This window comes from Cricetulus griseus (assembly GCF_003668045.3).
Source record: "Cricetulus griseus strain 17A/GY chromosome 1 unlocalized genomic scaffold, alternate assembly CriGri-PICRH-1.0 chr1_0, whole genome shotgun sequence".
Lineage (NCBI taxonomy): Eukaryota > Metazoa > Chordata > Mammalia > Rodentia > Cricetidae > Cricetulus > Cricetulus griseus.
This window is the reverse complement of record NW_023276806.1, coordinates 115,723,880-115,741,382: the sequence shown is the minus strand read 5'-3', so window position 1 is coordinate 115,741,382 and position 17,503 is coordinate 115,723,880. Positions and strand designations below refer to the sequence as shown.

Below are 17,503 nucleotides of genomic sequence, written 5' to 3'. Positions count from 1 at the left end.
ATATTTTCAATTTATCTCAGTAGGAAATTGGGCAGAGTTTATGTTTCACAGCGTGAATATGCAGGTTAGAGGACAACTTGCAGAACATTTCTGTCCTTCTATCCTGGGGGTTCCAGGGATGAAACTCAGGTCACTAGGCTTGGTGGCAAACACTTACCTGCTGATCTATCTCATTGGCACTGCAATGTTTTTTAATAAGACTATTGTGCAGTTCTCAAAGATCAGCTTTATAGACAAAATCATTGTGTCTCAGTATGAATGGAGGCCCCTGTAAGGTTTTACAAACCTCCCAAAATAGCAGCACCAGCCTGGGATCCAACCTGTGGGAAACAGTTCCCATTCAATACACGGCAAGGATTAGGGGGTCTGCAGCAGACTACTACATACCAAGTAACTTTCAAAAATTATTTTAGTAACTCATGTCTAAATGGTTCGAAGACCTCAATATAAATCCATCCACACTGAACCTCACAGAAAAGAAAGTGGGAAATCCATTTGAACGAATAGGCACAGGAGATCACTTCCTAAATAGACCACCAGTAACACAGACTCTGGGAGTACCAATTAATAAATGGGAACTCCTGAAACTGAGAAGCTTCTATAAAGCAAAGAACACAGTCAACAAGACAAAACATCTCACTACAGAATGTGAGAAGATCTTCACGAACCCCACATCTGACAGAGGGCTGATTTCCAAAATGTACAAAGAACTCAAGACTAGAAATCAAACTACCAAATAATCCAATTTAAAAAATGGGGTACAGACCTAAATAGAGAATTCTCAACAGAACAATCTCAAATGGAGACAGACATTTAAGGAAATGCTCAACATCCTTAGTTATTAGGGAAATGCAAATCAAAACCACTCTGAGATTCCATCTTACATGGATCAGTATGGCTAAAATAAAAAACAACAATGACAGCTTATGCTGGAGAGGATGTGGAGAAAGGCGAACATTCCTCCATTGCAGGTGGGAGTGTAAACTTGTACAGCCACTGTGGTATTCAGTATGGTGATTTCTCAGAAAATTAGGGATCAACCTACCTCAAGGGCCTGCAATAACACTGTTGGGCATATACACCACCAGGACATTTGCTCAACTATGTTCATAGCAACATTATTTGTAATAGCCAGATCTCAGAAACAGCCTAGATGCCCCTTAACTGAAGAATGAATAAAGAAAATGTGATATATTTACACAATGGATAATACTCAATGGTAAGAAACAATGACATCCTAAAATACACAGGCAAATGGACAGAACTAGAAAAAAAAGCATCCTAAGTGAGGTAACCCAAAATCAGAAAGACAAATATAGTATGTGCTCAATCATAAGTGGATACCAGACATAAAGCAAAAGATATCCAGCCTACAATCCATAACCCCAGAGAAGCTTGAACCCTCTTTCAGAAATAGATGAAAGCAGATTCAGAAATCCACAATTAACCAATGGGCCAAACTCCTGGAATACAATCAAAGTGAGGGAGGAGTGATAATATGAACAAAGGAGTCAACACCATGATGGGGAAACCCACAGAATCAGCTGATCCAAGCTAGTGAGAGATCACTGACTCGGGTCTGACAAATGGGAAATCTGCATAAGACAAAACTAGACTCCTTTAATATATGTGACAATGGTGTGACTGAGACAATTGGCAGTGGGTCCAAGATCTAACACTAATACACAAACTGACTAAGTAGAGCCCATTCTGTATGGAGAGATACCTTGCTCAGCCTAGACACAGGAGTGTGGTAGGTGGAGAGGTGCCTTGGTCCTGCCTCAACGAGATGATTGACAGACTTAGTAGACTTCCTAGGAGAGGCCACACCCTCTCCATGAAGCAGATGGGAGGAGGGGGGAACTGAGATTGGAATGTAAAAAACAATAATTTTTAAATTAATTTTTAAAAACTGTAAAAAAATATTTTAGGTTGGGCATTGGTGGCACACACCTTTAATTCCAGCACTCAGGAGACAGAGGTAGGTGGATTGCTGTGAGTTTGAGGCCAGCCTGGTCTACAGAGCGAGTGCCAGGATAGGCTCCATAGTTACACAAAGAAACCCTGTCTCGAAAAATTTAAAAAAAAAATTTAATAAATGGCAAAACTCATTTTGGAGAAGAGGACTGTGGCTTTCTTAGGGGTCCAGGTGGCAGAGGCTGGAGATTGTACTCCCAGGAGAGGAGAAAGGAATACAGCATGAGAGGGTTTTAAAGTGAAAGAAAACCTGCAGCCATTTATAGTTCATTTAAGGCAATAAATGAAAGAATATACTTATTCATTCATTAGCTATTCATTATCCAAAAATTACCACAAAATTTGCATCTCAACACACACTTATCTTAGAAAATGAACATGGGTCAATAATCAGGGCATGAGCTATTTTGATTGTTTTAAGAACATCTGGTGAATGGTCATTTATTCAGGAAAAAAATCTAGTTAACATCAGAAAGAAACTCAAAAGTCTACACAGCTGAGTCATGGCTTGCTCACTTCTCAAGATCTGCTCATTACATGTAGACTCTCAGGAATTTCCTCATCCCCAATACCTAATCTGTGACTGCCAGTGACCCAGGAAGTGTTTCTCATCTCAGTCACACAGCCCTGTGTTGCAGAGGCTTTGTTCAAGGTATCAGTAATAGGAGCCCAAATTCTCCATCTTGGGGGACCCACTCAGGATCAAAGGCTGTGCCCCATGCACAGCAGATAGAGAATGTGAAAGGCACATATGAGGGACACAATGAGAAGCCCAAGGCTTCCTGCCTCTCCTTCCTCTAAGCCCACTAGAGAAGATCTCAGCACCAGGTCTGGTCAGTAGTTTTTGTTTGTTTGTTTGTTTGTTTGTTTGTTTCTAATGAATTTTTATTTAAATTAAAAACAATATTATTTTATATAACAAAGTGGTAGACTTTGGGGAGCCCCTTTTGAGGGCCTTACCCTGCCTGGGGAGTGGAGGGGAGATGGCTAGGGGCAGGTGGGATGTTGGGGGGAGGAGAGAGAGAGGGAGAAGGGATTGACATCTGAAGCAAGCTTGTTCCTAATTTGAACTAATAAAATAAAATAAATAAAATAAAAAAGTGTGAGCCACCACTAATTGGCTCTGTTTCTCTTTTAGACTGGATCGATTTCATATAGCCCAGGATGGCCTTGAACTAACAGATCCATCTGGCTCTGTATCCCAAGTGCTGGGATTAAAGATGTATGCCACCACTGCCAGGTCTCTATGGCTAACTAGTGTGTCTAGCTCTGAATCCTGATCTTCAGGCCGGCTTTACTTGTTAGATCATAAACAAAATATCACCACAGCTTATGTATTCTTTATTGCTTCTATTTCTATTTTCAGATCTTGAACAGTTTTATTCCCTTCCTACAACTGTTTGTTTGTGTTTTCTTCAATTTTTTTAAGGGATTTATTCCTTTTCTCTAATTGCTTGTGTTTTCCTGGATATCTTTAAGGGATTTATTAGTTTCCTCTTTAAGAACTTCTATTATCTTTGTACACATGGTTTTAAAGCCTTTTTCTTGTGCTTTGTCTATGGTAGACTATTCAGGGCCCACTGTGGTAAAATAGCTGGCTCTAGTGGAGATACTTTGCTCTGGCTATGGTTTATTGTGTTTTGACACTCATGTGTTGGAATTTGAGTTTGGGATGATTATAGATCTAAGTGCTGATTCCTGGGTTTGTGTTTGTTGGGTGGGTGTTTTATTCCTTAGTTTCTGTTTCACCGTTGGATTTTCAGGGAGTGTGAAGCTGTTTGTTGTCTGTATTCCTGGCCTGCTCAGCTGGTGTGTTCACAGGGAATGCCTGATGGTTTTGTAAGCTGAAATATTGGCAAGAGTTGGGAGAAGGGAGGTTGGAGGAGAAGGTCTTTGTGACCCCCTAGGGATGAGGTCTGAGAGGGAAGGAAAACTGCAGCAGGCTTCCTGCTACAGAGCTTGGAATAGGAGTTGGTGATCTCGGGAGCAATAGGAGAGATGTGGGTCTGCCTACACCTCTGAGGGGAGCAGCCTTTGGGTTAGCAGGAGATGCCTATGGGAGCTGGGAAAAAACAAAAAGTCTGGGGAAGGGAATTAAGATGGGATAGTTTGTGGAATCCATATGAGATGTGGGCAAGGAGTAGGGGATGCTGCTGGTGGTGTTATGTTGCAGTGCTAGGAACAAGACTGGGGGATTGGACCTGGGGGAACAGAGAAAGAGAAGATCTTTCAGCAGCCTACCTTGTTTTCTGGCAGGTATGGTAGGTGGTTTAGCAGAGGGTGCCTTCTGGAGTTGGTGGCTTCGATACAACAACAAGCAGTTGGAAGGGAACAGTCTGTGTGATCCACAGGAGATGTGGGCAGAAGGAAAGGGAGGCTGCAGCTGATATTCTGTTGTGGCTCTAGGGACTAGACTGGGGCATTGGGTCTGGGGAAACAGAGAGCAACCTAATTAATACTTAGGACTGTTTATAAAGAGCCTGGGTCAGCAACCAGGAGAACCTCACCAGTGATATCTATCTCTTCCCCCAACAGCCATTAACTCACTACAGAGCCTTGGAAAGTTGTGGGACCTTGAAATCCCCACCACTGCAAGACAGAATGTTGCTGGGCCCAACCAGATGCAGGTCTTGTTCATAATCACACCTACTGAGAGTTAGAATGAGAGGGCATGGGTAGCATACCACCACACTCCTCCCTTTCCTCCAGCTTTTAAATTCTTCCCATCTCCTCTTCTGTATTTCTCGGACCTTGGGTAAGGATAGAATAGATGTGGTATGAGCAGTTAAAAGTCACTTGTTCTCAGAACTTTGACCACTTATGAGTCTCTGTAGTAATCACTGCCCATTGCAAACGAAAGAGGTCTCGACCAAAACTGACAGTGACACTAATATATAGGCACAAGCATCAACATGTTGAAGGCAGTTCACCTGGAACATCAGAAGCCCCACTTCTAAAGGCTTGACTCGGGAGAACAGGATCCTACCAATGAATCCTGGCAGTCATGTCCAACCACAGCAGCCTTCACACCCTAATGATTATCCACATTCATCTCCTTATGGCGTGGGATGAAGCTGTCATGGCTCCTTGAGATCATAATGCTACATAGAACAAATGCTTAACAGTCACAAGGGTAGCCCTGGGGTTTCTAGACAATTGCCTGGACTCCTTGGGCAATAAATAAATCTTCATCATATGCACTGAAAATAGTCATACAAAACTATTGTTAATAAACAGGAGAAAACAGAAACAACAAAGCCACACATAGTAACAACTAGTAACTACGTAGCTAACACTGATTTTCTGTATGATCCCTATACTTCATAATAATTTTCATAATCCTTAAAACTGCTGATTATAGTCTATATTTTATCACCACATATGGGACCCTGTTTTCCACAACAGCCACAGGTTGTAGTTGAAATCTTTGCCTTGGTAAAATGGTGTATGTGACATATTACAAACCTTTCCAGAAGCTCCCAAGTGTTTTGGAACACTAAGTTAACAACACATCTCAAAGCATCCCTATCCCATGTGCATCTTGAATGTAATTGCCAAAGGATCACCATATTTTCATGACTGGTCTCATTTTTCTTTTGACATTTTCAGTAAGGATGAGGGGGAAAAACAATAGTTTTAACTCTAAGTTAAAAAAAATACAAAAAGAAAATCTCTCAGACCAAAATTAGTAAAATCAGAAATAAAAAGGAAACATTACTAAAGATACTGTGATTCAGAGAATCACAGGGACATACTTTTAAAACCTACTTTCAATAAGCAGGAAAATATGAAAGAAACGGATGAATTCCTAAATATATCTAGGTATTTGTAACCTACCAAAAATAAATCAAGATGAAATAAATCATTTAAATAGACTCATAAGAACCAATGAGTTAGAGGCAGTAATTAAAACTCTTCCATCTGGAAAAAGCCCAGGACAAAATGGATACAATGCAGAATTCTACAAGATGTTCAGAAAACTACCACCAATGCTTCTCAAATTATCCTGTAACTTGGAAAAGGAAGGAACATTTCCAAACTTTTTTTATAATGCTTTAATTACCCTAATACTGAAACCAAAGATCCCACAACTACACAGAAAATTATAGGCCAATCAATCTCCTGACAACTAAAGATGCAAAAATTCTCAAAAATACTTGCAAAGCAAATGTAGGAACACATCAAAGGTATTGTCCACCATTATCAAGTTCTAGAGGGAAATCAATAAATGTAAACCATTATATAAACAGATATTGTTTATGATCTAATAAAGCCACTGAAGATCAGAATTTAAAGTCAGCCATAGAAGCTGGGCAGTGGTGTCACACACCTTTAATCCCAGGACTCAGGAGACAGAGGCAAGAGTTCAAGACTACCTTGGGCTACATGAGAGTGAATCAGTCTAACAGAGTAACAGAGCTTACACCTTTTATCCCAGCATTAGGGGTATATAAGGAAGAAGCAAAGGGTCTCATGGAAGAGTCAGTTTCCAATCATAGGGAAGCTAGGATCTCCAATCCAGCCTTGGTAGAGGTAAGAACTACTGACTGGCTGCTTTGCTTTTCTGATCTTCAGCTTGAACCCCAATATCTGTTTCTGGGTTTTTATTATTCTTGCTACAAAGAAAGCAAGAAACCACATGAACATCTCATTAGATGCAAAAGGGGCTTTTGACAAAATTCATGATCCCTTCATTATAAAGTTCCTAGAGAATATAGGGATACAGAAGACATATCTCAATATAATAGTATATGCAAAGAATTCACAAAGCCAATCATCAAGGAAACAAATAACCCAATTTAAAAATGAGTCATGGAACTAAACAAAGTTCTCTAAAGATGAAACATAAGTGGCTAGGAAACATTCTTTTTACATCAAATCCAATGAAATGCAAGTGAAAACTGCTTTGAGATTTAATCTTATCCCAATCAGAATGACCAAGACTTACTCAATGAATAAATAACAGCAGACGTAGTTATGAATGTGTGGAAAGGGGAATACTTAATTTACTGCTAATGGGGATGCAAACTGGTTTGGCCACTGTGGACTCACTGTGGAGATTCCTCAAAAAACTGAAAATAGATCAGTAGATCTACCACATGACTCAACAACTTCACTCTTGGGAATATACCCAAAGAATCCTATGTCCCATTATAGAGATGCTTAATTATACATGTCCATTGTTGCTCTATTCACAACAGCTGAAAAATAGAAGCAGCCTAAATGTCCATCAAATGATGGATGGATAATGAAAATGTGATAAATGTATGCAGTGAAATACCATTCAGCTGTTAATAAAAAAGAACTTGACTTGGACTGGCACCCAGGGACTGCAGGCCTGCTCTGAGGAACCTGAGAGACCACAGAGGACTCAAGGGGACACAACTGCAAAGGATGAGCCTGAAGAACATGCATTATCTCTAGAACAACAAAAAAGGCAGATCTTATGGGAAGATGCTTCTAAAATGTGGTTTTATGGAATTCTGGGAAAACAGATAACAGAACAGAGTTGCATGTGCAATTGGAGAGAATCAGAACTAGAAACGCATCAGCAACAGGTATGGGAGCCCGGCTGTAGTAGACAAAGGAGCATGTCATTTCCCAGGAGGGCTGATCCTCAGGCCACCCCTTCACTGTTGGCTAGGCCAGCTCTTGGGCCCACAGGCCCAGCCAATGATAAGAAGCTGCCATCATTACTGCTAGAGCAGCTCACTCAGCTGAGGGGAGGAGAGCACAGGGCCACAGCACCATAGACCTTCTCCCAAACATTACAGGCTATTGCCATTCTTCTTGGTTGCCCCAAGAACTTGACAGTAAGATGTTATTACTGAAGACACCACATTCTTGAGTCATGGACATGGGGAAATGAAGTTGATACTGACCTGGAAGCTTCATCCCTACTGACCAGCTCCTATAGTGTTGAAAGTACAATGCAATGCTACACTGGGAGAGAAAAGTAATTATCAATCTCACCTAGCTGTGAACCCTACAAACTACAATTATGACTGCTCTGGTAAGATATGCCCACTAGTGCAATAGTGGCACAAGTGTTATGGGCATAACTCACACTTTCTTTCTGATTAGATATAAGGCCTTATCTATGATGGAATCCATACCTGGAACTGTTTTCAGTGGCAAAACCCTGTGGCTAGAAAAGTCATAGACTCTAGGATAGAAAAGGTTCTATTATTATTATTCTACTATTATTCTGTTAAATACTATTAAAATGATACCTAAAAACTTACTACCCTACTCACAGATGAGTGCATCTCCCAATTCTCATCAGAGAAACATCTTCCTGCAATAGATGGTGATTAACAAAGTGAGCTACACAAGGTCAATGTGCAGAGAGTCGGAGACTGAAGAGTGATCATCCCTAAAAGAGACATCTTTATCTCTTGCCAAAGATCATGGATCATGTAAAAATAGGGGCTAACAATTATAAGAGCTAGACATGGTAGGTGACTTTAAGGAAACTGTTTTCCAGACAGAACAGGGCAGTTAGCTGCACATATAAATTCACACAACTGTGACAGCATGTACAATATCTCTGCAAACTCAATCCACACAAAAACCCAGCATGGAGTGGGAAAAGATGGCTGGGCATAAAGTTCTACTCCTAACTGCGGAGTTTTTGTCATCTGATAGCTCCTGGGAGAGATGACACAGTTATCTTTAAAGGTGTGAGTCCTGAAAGGTAGACTCAGAACCAGCACCACCACAGCACCACAGCACCACCACCAAAGTACCAACACCACCACCACAGCATCACAGTCACCATCACAACACCACAGCACCACCACCAAAGTACCAACACCACCACCACAGCATCACAGCCACCATCACAACACCACAGCACCACCACCAAAGTACCAACACCACCACCACAGCATCACCACCAAAGTGCCAACACCATCGCACCACCACAGCATCACAACCACCATCACCAAAGCACCACAACAACAGCAACAACAACACAGCACCACCACCACCACTACCACCCCAGTATCACCATCATTGCCATCCCACCACACCACCACCACCACTCTCTAGAATACCCAAGAGTAGTACTAAACACAAATGGGATTTGATGGGATTTTTAATTTTTTAGAAAAGGAATACAATACTAAGTTGGGTGGTCATGGAGTTAGAGGTAGATCTGGAAGGAGTTGGAAGAGAGATACGAATATTATCAAAATATGTTTATGGAATTTTTAAAGGAGAATAAAATTGCTATTTTAAAAAAAATCCTTTTTGCTCTCTTATACACTTAGGATTAGCATTTTAAAATTAAAATATTATATATAATTTTGACTTCCCAATTTTTATTTTTAAAGCACACATTTTGGCTGTACTCAGCCCCCCATCCCCCACTTCCCCACTCCACCCCCCCATCCCTCCCCGCCCCCATTTTTATGTCCTTAGTTTACTCTATGTGGCTGTGATCCTCCCTGTGACTCTTCAGCTGTAAAATTCCCCCGTGTTGTTTGCCAGATTGCCTATAGTCACTTTTGTTTTATATTTATGACTTTAAATTATGTTTCCCACTTGGCCCTTTTAGCACTTGATGGGGTGACCATTGGCCAAAGTGAAGATGGGGGTTAGGCTGTCAGCCAGCTGGTTGAGCTTCAGATATTACATCTCTTTAGGACTGTGCCTCTGCTTGTCATACAGAGGGGACTTTGTGCTGAGACATCACTTCTCAGTCCTTCTAACTCTAATGTCTACTTTTTAAACTCAGAACATACTCTTTTGTTGAACTGCTTGTTGTAGCTTCTATTAGTGAAATCTTGTCTTTAATATAATTAAACTTGAAATGCTGGCTTTTTAATTTTTATAATATCATATATAATTCCTGTATTTACATCATTTTAACACTCTTTCTCCCTCTTCAATTCCTCCCATGTCCCTCTACTACATCTCAAATTCATGACCTCACCTTCTTGTTATGACCTCTCTCTGTCTCTCTCTCTGTCTCTCTCTCTGTCTCTCTCTCTGTCTCTCTCTCTCTCTCTCTCTCTCTCTCTCTCTCTGTCTGTCTCTGTCTCTGTCTCTCTCTTGATCATGCCCTACTAAACCCATGTAGTGTAGCTCATATGCACATGTGCCTGGGACTAACAAATTGGGAATGGATAACCTTATTAAGGAGCTGGGGGGAGGGGCAGGACTGATTTTCTCTTTCAAAGCAGTCATTGATTGACTGTAGTTCTCCATCTAGAAGTGGAGCTTTGTAAAACTTGCCATCCACACTGGCATGTCAACTAGTATTGTCATTATTCAGGTCTTGTATAGATAACCACATAGTTGAGATTACATGGGGGCATTTAGGTACCTCAATTTATTAATTCAAGAGCATTAAGAGAGTACACTTAGGCCGGGCAGTGGTGGCGCATGCCTTTAATCTCTGCACTTGGGAGGCACAGGCAGGCAGATCTCTGTGAGTTTCAGACCAGCCTGTCTACAAAGCAAATGCCAGGATAGGCTCCAAAGCTATACAAGGAAAACACAAACAAAACACACACACACACACACACACACACACACACACACACACACACACACACACACACACACAAACAAAATAAAACAACAACAACAAAAAAAAAACACTTAAAGATTAAAGTCCCTAGAAAGGATTATGTCATGACAGCCTTGATTTAGAAGACTTGGGGACATGACTGTTGGACACTGTGCAGTTAAAACCTAACCTAACAGCAAAAGAGAGGTAAGAGAATACCCAACTTCTTCAATCTAGTCCTTCATACAACTGAACTAAGGAGTGACTATCCGATAAGTCACTCAAACTTTTCATGCCACAATTACCAAACATTCCCTAATTTTTATTAGTTTTCAAATTTATCTCCAAAATGTCACTTTAAAAAACACAAAATAATTTTATTCCTAGTGCCTGCTACTGTAGATCATGATCTCAAAGACACATGTTGACTACACAGACCAAACAAGTGTATGTCACTATCCTCTGGGATTACTAAGAAAGCAAGGTTAGATTTTCTAAAATCTGAACTATTTACTAAGCAAACAGATGCATGTTTTGACTGTCCAGTCTTCTTATCATTGAAGAAGCTTCTGACTCATGAGTCACAGCACCAGCTTTCTCTGAGGGCTCATCAGAAAAGCACAATCCCAGAGGGTCCCAGGCCTGCAGCCTCAGAAGCCACAGTTTAACATTATGGTTTGGGAATTAGTGATTTGAATGTGTGTCCCCAAATCATGTGTTGCATGCTTCTCACCAGTGCAACATAGGGAGGTGAGATTTAATCAGACGTGCTTAGGCAAAAGGAAGGGTTCTACCCTCATAAATGGATTAATGCCGGTATAGACAAAGGGTGTCCTTTAAAAGGACAAGTTTAGAAACAGTAATCTTTTGAGATATTTTTATTTAGAAGAAATCTTGTTTTACATGTCAGTTCCCTCTCCCATCCTCCCATGTCTCCCATCCACCTCCCAGGGAGAGTGAGGGCTTCCATGGGGGAAAGTCTGTCATATCATTTGGGGGAGGGCCTAGACTCTCTCCCATGTATCTAGGCTCAGAGAGTATTCTTCCATGGGGAATGGGTTCCCATAGTCCCATTTGTGCACTAGGGATAAATACTGGTTCCACTGTCAGAGGTCCCAAAGACTCCCCAGGCCTCCTAACACCTACATCCAGAAGGCTTGGTTTGCACCAATGCTAGTTCCCCAGTTTTATGTTGGGGTCCCAGTGCTCCCACTTGGTCAGGTCAGTTGATTCTATGGGTTTCTCCAGCATGGTCTTGACCCCTTTTCTCATCACTCCTCCCACTCTACAACTGGATTCCAGGAATTACACTCAGTGCTTTGCTGTGGATTGCTGCTTCTGCTTCCATCAGCTACTGGATGAAGGTTCTAGGATGGCATTTAAGGTAGTCATCAATCCCATTATAGAGGAAGGGCATTTAAGGTATCCTCTCCCTATTGCTTATATTCTTAGTTGGGGTCACCTTGCAGATCTCTGGACATTCCCCTAGTCCCAGATTTGTCTTTAAACCTATAATGGATCCCTCTATTGGGGTATCTCTTTTCTTGCTCCCCTCTATTCTTCCCCAAACTCAGTCTTCCTGCTCCCTCATGTTCTCCTCCTCGCTCCTCTTCTCCCCTTCTCTTTCTCTTTCCTCCCTCTCCCCTTCCCCTGTGCTCCCAATTTGCTCAGGAGATCTTGTCACTTTCCCCTTCTAAGGGGGACCATGTATGTCTCTCTTAGAGTCCTCCTTGTTTCCTAGCTTCTCTGGAGGTATGGATTGTAGGCTGGTAATCCTTTGCTCTATGTCTAATATCCATTTATGAGTTAGTACATACCATGCTTATCTTTCTGTGACTGGGTTACCTCACTCAGAATGGTTTCTTCTGGTTCCATCCATTTGCCTGCAAATTTCAAGATTCCATTGTCTTTTTTTCTGCTGAGTAGTACTCCACTGTGTAAATGTACCACATTTTCTCTATCCATTGTTCAGTTGAGGGGCATCTAGGTGGCTTCCAGGTTCTGGCTATTACAAATAATGCTGCTATGAACATAGTTGAACAGATATCCTTGTTATATGAATGTGCATCCTTTAGTTATATGTCCAAGAGTGAAATTGCTGGACCTTAAGGTAGACTGATTCCCATTTTCCTGAGAAACCACCATACTGATTTCCAAAGTGGTTGTACAAGTTTGCACTCCCACAAGCAATGGAGGAGTGTTCCCCTTTCTACACATCCTCTCCAGCATAAATTGTGATTAGTGTTTTTGATTTTAGCCATTCTGACAGGAGTAAGATGGTATCTCAGAGTTTTGATTTGTATTTCCCTGATAGCTAAGGATGCTGAGCAATTTCTCAAGTGTCTTTTAGCCATTTTAGATTCCTCTATTGAGAATTCTCTATTTAGTTCTGTACCCCACTTTTTAATTGGGTTGTTTGGTGTATCAGTGACTAGATTCTTGTATTCTTTGTACATTTTTGAAACAGTAATCTTAATGTACAGTAGTGAACACACATCAGAAACCTTACTACACTGTACCTATACTTCATTGGAACTGCATGTTCATTCAGCCTACCAGCTTTTGCCAAATACAGAAGAACTCAGGCAGAGGTTCAGTGGTGGGTCACTACCTAGCATGTGCAAGATCTGGGTTCAGTGTTCAATGCCAGAATGAGAGACAGTGACAGAGAAAGACAGACAGGCACACAATGTAGCACGCCAATACAGACATAATTATTTATGACAGTTCTCAAATCTGGGATTCTAGAAGAATCTATAATTCTACAAAGTCAGTATGGACCTATGAATCAGACCAATTATAGCTTAGAAACAAATCTCTTACTTTTAATAATATGAACTTTTAAATATTGATATAATAATCATTGTCTTTTTATAATATTTTACATGTAAATACTACAACTGAGAAAATTTTCCTCTTACTTCATGACACAATTTTCTTCAGATTCTTAATGTGCATGCAGCTTTAATCTCAGGTTTCTTGACTATCTTCATGGCAAGTCATCCTCATCTCTGTGTAGATTGATTGATACTATCTTCAGAAATGTATCCTGAAATACAAGTTTTATTTACTAATGGCTGCAGAGAAAGTCCTCAGTGAACATTTATCAAATAATAATAATAATAAAGAACATTTAATAATCCCATACAGATTTCTGATCCTACTTTAAAGTTAATATTTGAATGTATTTTTACAAATCAAGTTTTTTACTATGAGTTAAATTTGACATTTTGACTAAAATGTAAAATTATATTCTTTAATAACACCTCAGTTACCCTCAGTAGAGATTGAAAACTAAATGGCTTTTCCCCAATTCTCTCCCTTCTTCCTCTGAATAATGAAAAAACGAACATGAGTATCCACTGCAGGAATGAACAGTTTCTTTCTTTTTCCCCCACACAGTTGTTTTAAGTAAGCTTGTCATGCTTATGCATTTCATCTCAATGATCCAGCCATTTAATCATCATACATTCCTAGACACCTACTGTGTGGCAAGTGACATGAGTGAAAAATTATCCTTTTAAATTTAAGAAAAAATGAACCTGGTGGTGGTGACATATGCCTTTAATCCCAGTACTCTGGAGGCAGAGGCAGGCAGATCTCTGAGACCAGCCTGCTCTACAAAGTGAGTTCCAGGACAGGCAGAGCTATGCAGAGAAACCCTGCCTTGAAAAAAAAATGGAAGCAAGAAGTGAAAATTTTAGTTCAAACTCAGTGTCTTCTAAAGCTGGTATGGGTTCTTAAGCAAGTGTTTTAGCCCTAGAATGAATTTTATGTAGGATGTCCATGCATCATTGAACCAGACAGGCCTAGCAGATAACTTCCAGGTCATGCTGGGTTTTAGATCTTCTGCAATATATATGGATGAATGGAGAGATATATTTTCAAGAATCTCTTCTTTGCTAAAAAAAAAAATTCTGGGGATTTCTAAGCATAAATATGCTTATAAACAATTCCCCCCAAATAAATATAACGCCAGATCTCAGACCCTGTGTCTAGTTCCTCTCTGTCTTTTGGTCATCTCTTTCAAATAGACCTTTCAACTTAATTAAAATATAACTGAAGTTGATCAGTTTGGAAATGTGTATATATCCACAAAGCCATTATCTCTATCAGAATACTTTACTATTATCCCCAAATGTTTCAAGGTCTTTTGTCCCCAGCCTTTCTTCTATCAAAAACCCAGGAGACTACTGATTTGTTGTCTCTATTAAATGTATCTATTCTAGAGCTTTGTATAAATGAAATCAAATGCACAGGTGCTGCTTTGGTCCTTGATTCTATCACTCAGCATAATTTTGTAGTTAAATTACATTTTACATATGTCAATGTTTATTCCTTTTTATATATGAGTAATATTTTATTGTATGAATATACCACATGTTGCTTACTTGTTTACACCTTCATAATCATTTAGGAAATTTCCAGTTGGCAGTTATTATAAGTAAAGCTGCTCTAAGCACTCATATACAAATTTTCACATGCGTGAGTGTTTTTGTTCTCTTAGATAAAAGTCTAGTAGTAGAATTGCTGGGTAGTACAGCATATATGTTTAACTTAGAAACTATCTTCCAGAGTTCCAATTGTTTAAACCATTTTACATTCCCACAATCATGACAGTTATAATTGTTCCACTAACTTCCCAAAGTTAGTTATAGCCAAGGTTTGTTGGAATTTTTCTTTATTTGTAGAGTTGTTTTCATTAAATTTTAACCATTCTAAGAATACACCATTCTATTTATTAGGCTATTCATTGGGGATTTGGGCAATACAACTTGTGTTATTTTGCAATTTGGGGTTGGGTATAACATAAACTACATATGTAACTTAAGAGTAAGAACAGGTGTATTTTTTAAGTTATTATCCACCAAAATGGTAAATCATTTCTTATTCTGTAGCTTTTTAATTTTTTTCTAAAAGGGCTACTAAAAATAAAACAAAATGGTTGACAATACAACCATCCAAAGGACAGATACAAAATAATAACCATTCAAAAAACTATACATTTCTTGCATTCAAAATTGCAATTGTATTTGAAAAGATAATGTGGGGAGAAGGAGTGGATAAGGGTGGATGTAGTAAGATGTGTTAACTTATTATTTATGAAACAGATCTTTCAGAAAACAGTTTGGTCTCCATAGTATTTATAAAATTTTATATAATAATACTACCTCCATAGTTATAAAAACTATAAATAACCAGATATGCACAAGAATTACAGCATTATTTGTAATACTAGGAAACTTCAAATACATTATAACTAATTTCATATCAGTTCTATTTTACCTTCAAAATGTAATATTGACTAAACCAATTAAGATTCATGCAGGCTATATTTTGCTTTTAATAAAAAAAAAAAAAAGCTGGCCAGGCATTGGTGGCGCATGCATTTAATCCCAGCACTCAGGAGGCAGAGGCAGGCAGATCTCTGTGAGTTTGAGGCCAGCCTGGTCTCCAGAGCGAGTGCCAGGTAGGCTCCAAAGCTACACAGAGAAACCCTGTCTCAAAAACAAACAAACAAACAAAAAACTATGTTTGGACATTACTCAGTCATATGGGTAACTGCTACTCACAGAATGCTTAGACTAGAGAAGGAGAGAAAATTTTCAATTTTCCAAAGGAAAACTACATTAAAAAAACAAGAAAGAAGCTTCTCCAATGATGACTATCTTAGTGTGAAGATGGTTGTGATGAAACACCATGACCAAAAACAACGTAGGGAGGAAAAGTTTTATTTTTCTTATACTTCCACATCACAGCCTATCATTGAAGCAAGTTAGGGCATAAACTCAAGCAGGAGCCTGGGAGCATGGAGGATTTCTACTTACTGGCTTCTCAAATGGCTTGCTTAGCCTGCTTTCAGAATCACTAGCCACACCCGCTTAAAATGGATTGGCCCCTCTCCCATCAATCACTAATAAAGAAAATGCCCTCAGGCTTGCCTGCAGCTCACTCTTACCAAGGCATTTTCTCATTTAATGTTCCCACTCTTCAAATGACTCTAGCTTGCCAAGTTGGCATCAAAGTAGCCAGCACAATGGCTGAGAAAGACACTGATTTATGAATACAGTAGATTGTCATTATATAGTTGCATTTCTTTAGCAGAACAATAATAGTATTTGGTCTTCCCCTAGGTCCATAGCCTACCTAGTTCCAGGTTCTTGGTCACCTAAGCAGTGTCAAACATGGGTTCCATCTCATGGAATGGGCTTTAAATCCAATCATATAGTGACTGACTACTCAACAGCAACAGCTTACAAAACCATTGTAGACTGAAGGGTTTGTAGTTGAATTCATGTTTCCCTCTCTCCTCTGGTAGCATGAACACTAATTAGTCAATAGGAGTGAAGGCTCTAGTTAGGAACCAGCTCATCCTCTCTGTGTTCAATGAGTATGCAGGGTTTGTCCTCAGCAATAGGGCCCCACCATCAGTTTGTGAAGAATAACCAATAGCCTTGTCAATAGCCTGAGTTGTTTGGGTTCCATGGGGTCCCATTAGCCAACAGCTCAATTAGTGTCTAGTCAGCCAACATCAGAGAAGCTTCCACCTGCAAATGATGGGAACAAAAATAGAGATCTGTAACTGGACAATATGCAAGGAGTGAGAGACCTTGAAATACCCAGTCTTAAATTGGCTGCCTCTATCAAATCCCTCCCATCAGGGTTCAGCGAACTTTGCAGAAGAAGAGGAAGAAAGATTCTAAGAGCCAACAGGGATGGAAAACACCAAGGACAATGCTTCCCAGATACAACAGGACTGACCACATATGAACTCAAAGACAGTGGCAGCTGCAGAGAGCCTGCACAGGTCCAAACCAGAAGGGGCACCAGGAGGAAGTGGACATGAGCTCCCACCCCTAAGCAAGAAGATAACTCCAATTATCAAACGGTTGCAAAGGAAAAAAATGTTTTCCAATGAAGTCTCGCTGGGTATAAAAAAAAAAATTCACTTAAGGGCATTTTTGGAGATCTTTTTGTGTCATAATCCTTTGTCTGGGCCTTTCTTTT

The 17,503-nt window shown here is 39.9% G+C and overlaps 1 long non-coding RNA gene across 1 annotated transcript; it reads left to right on the top strand.

The window, feature by feature from the left end:
* The first annotated feature begins 2,567 nt into the window (after window positions 1-2,567).
* On the top strand, window positions 2,568-17,240 carry LOC118239581. The gene is made up of 2 exons (XR_004772129.1): window positions 2,568-2,810; window positions 17,158-17,240. It is a non-coding gene; the product is annotated as an uncharacterized LOC118239581 (long non-coding RNA).
* Window positions 17,241-17,503: the final 263 nt, after the last annotated feature.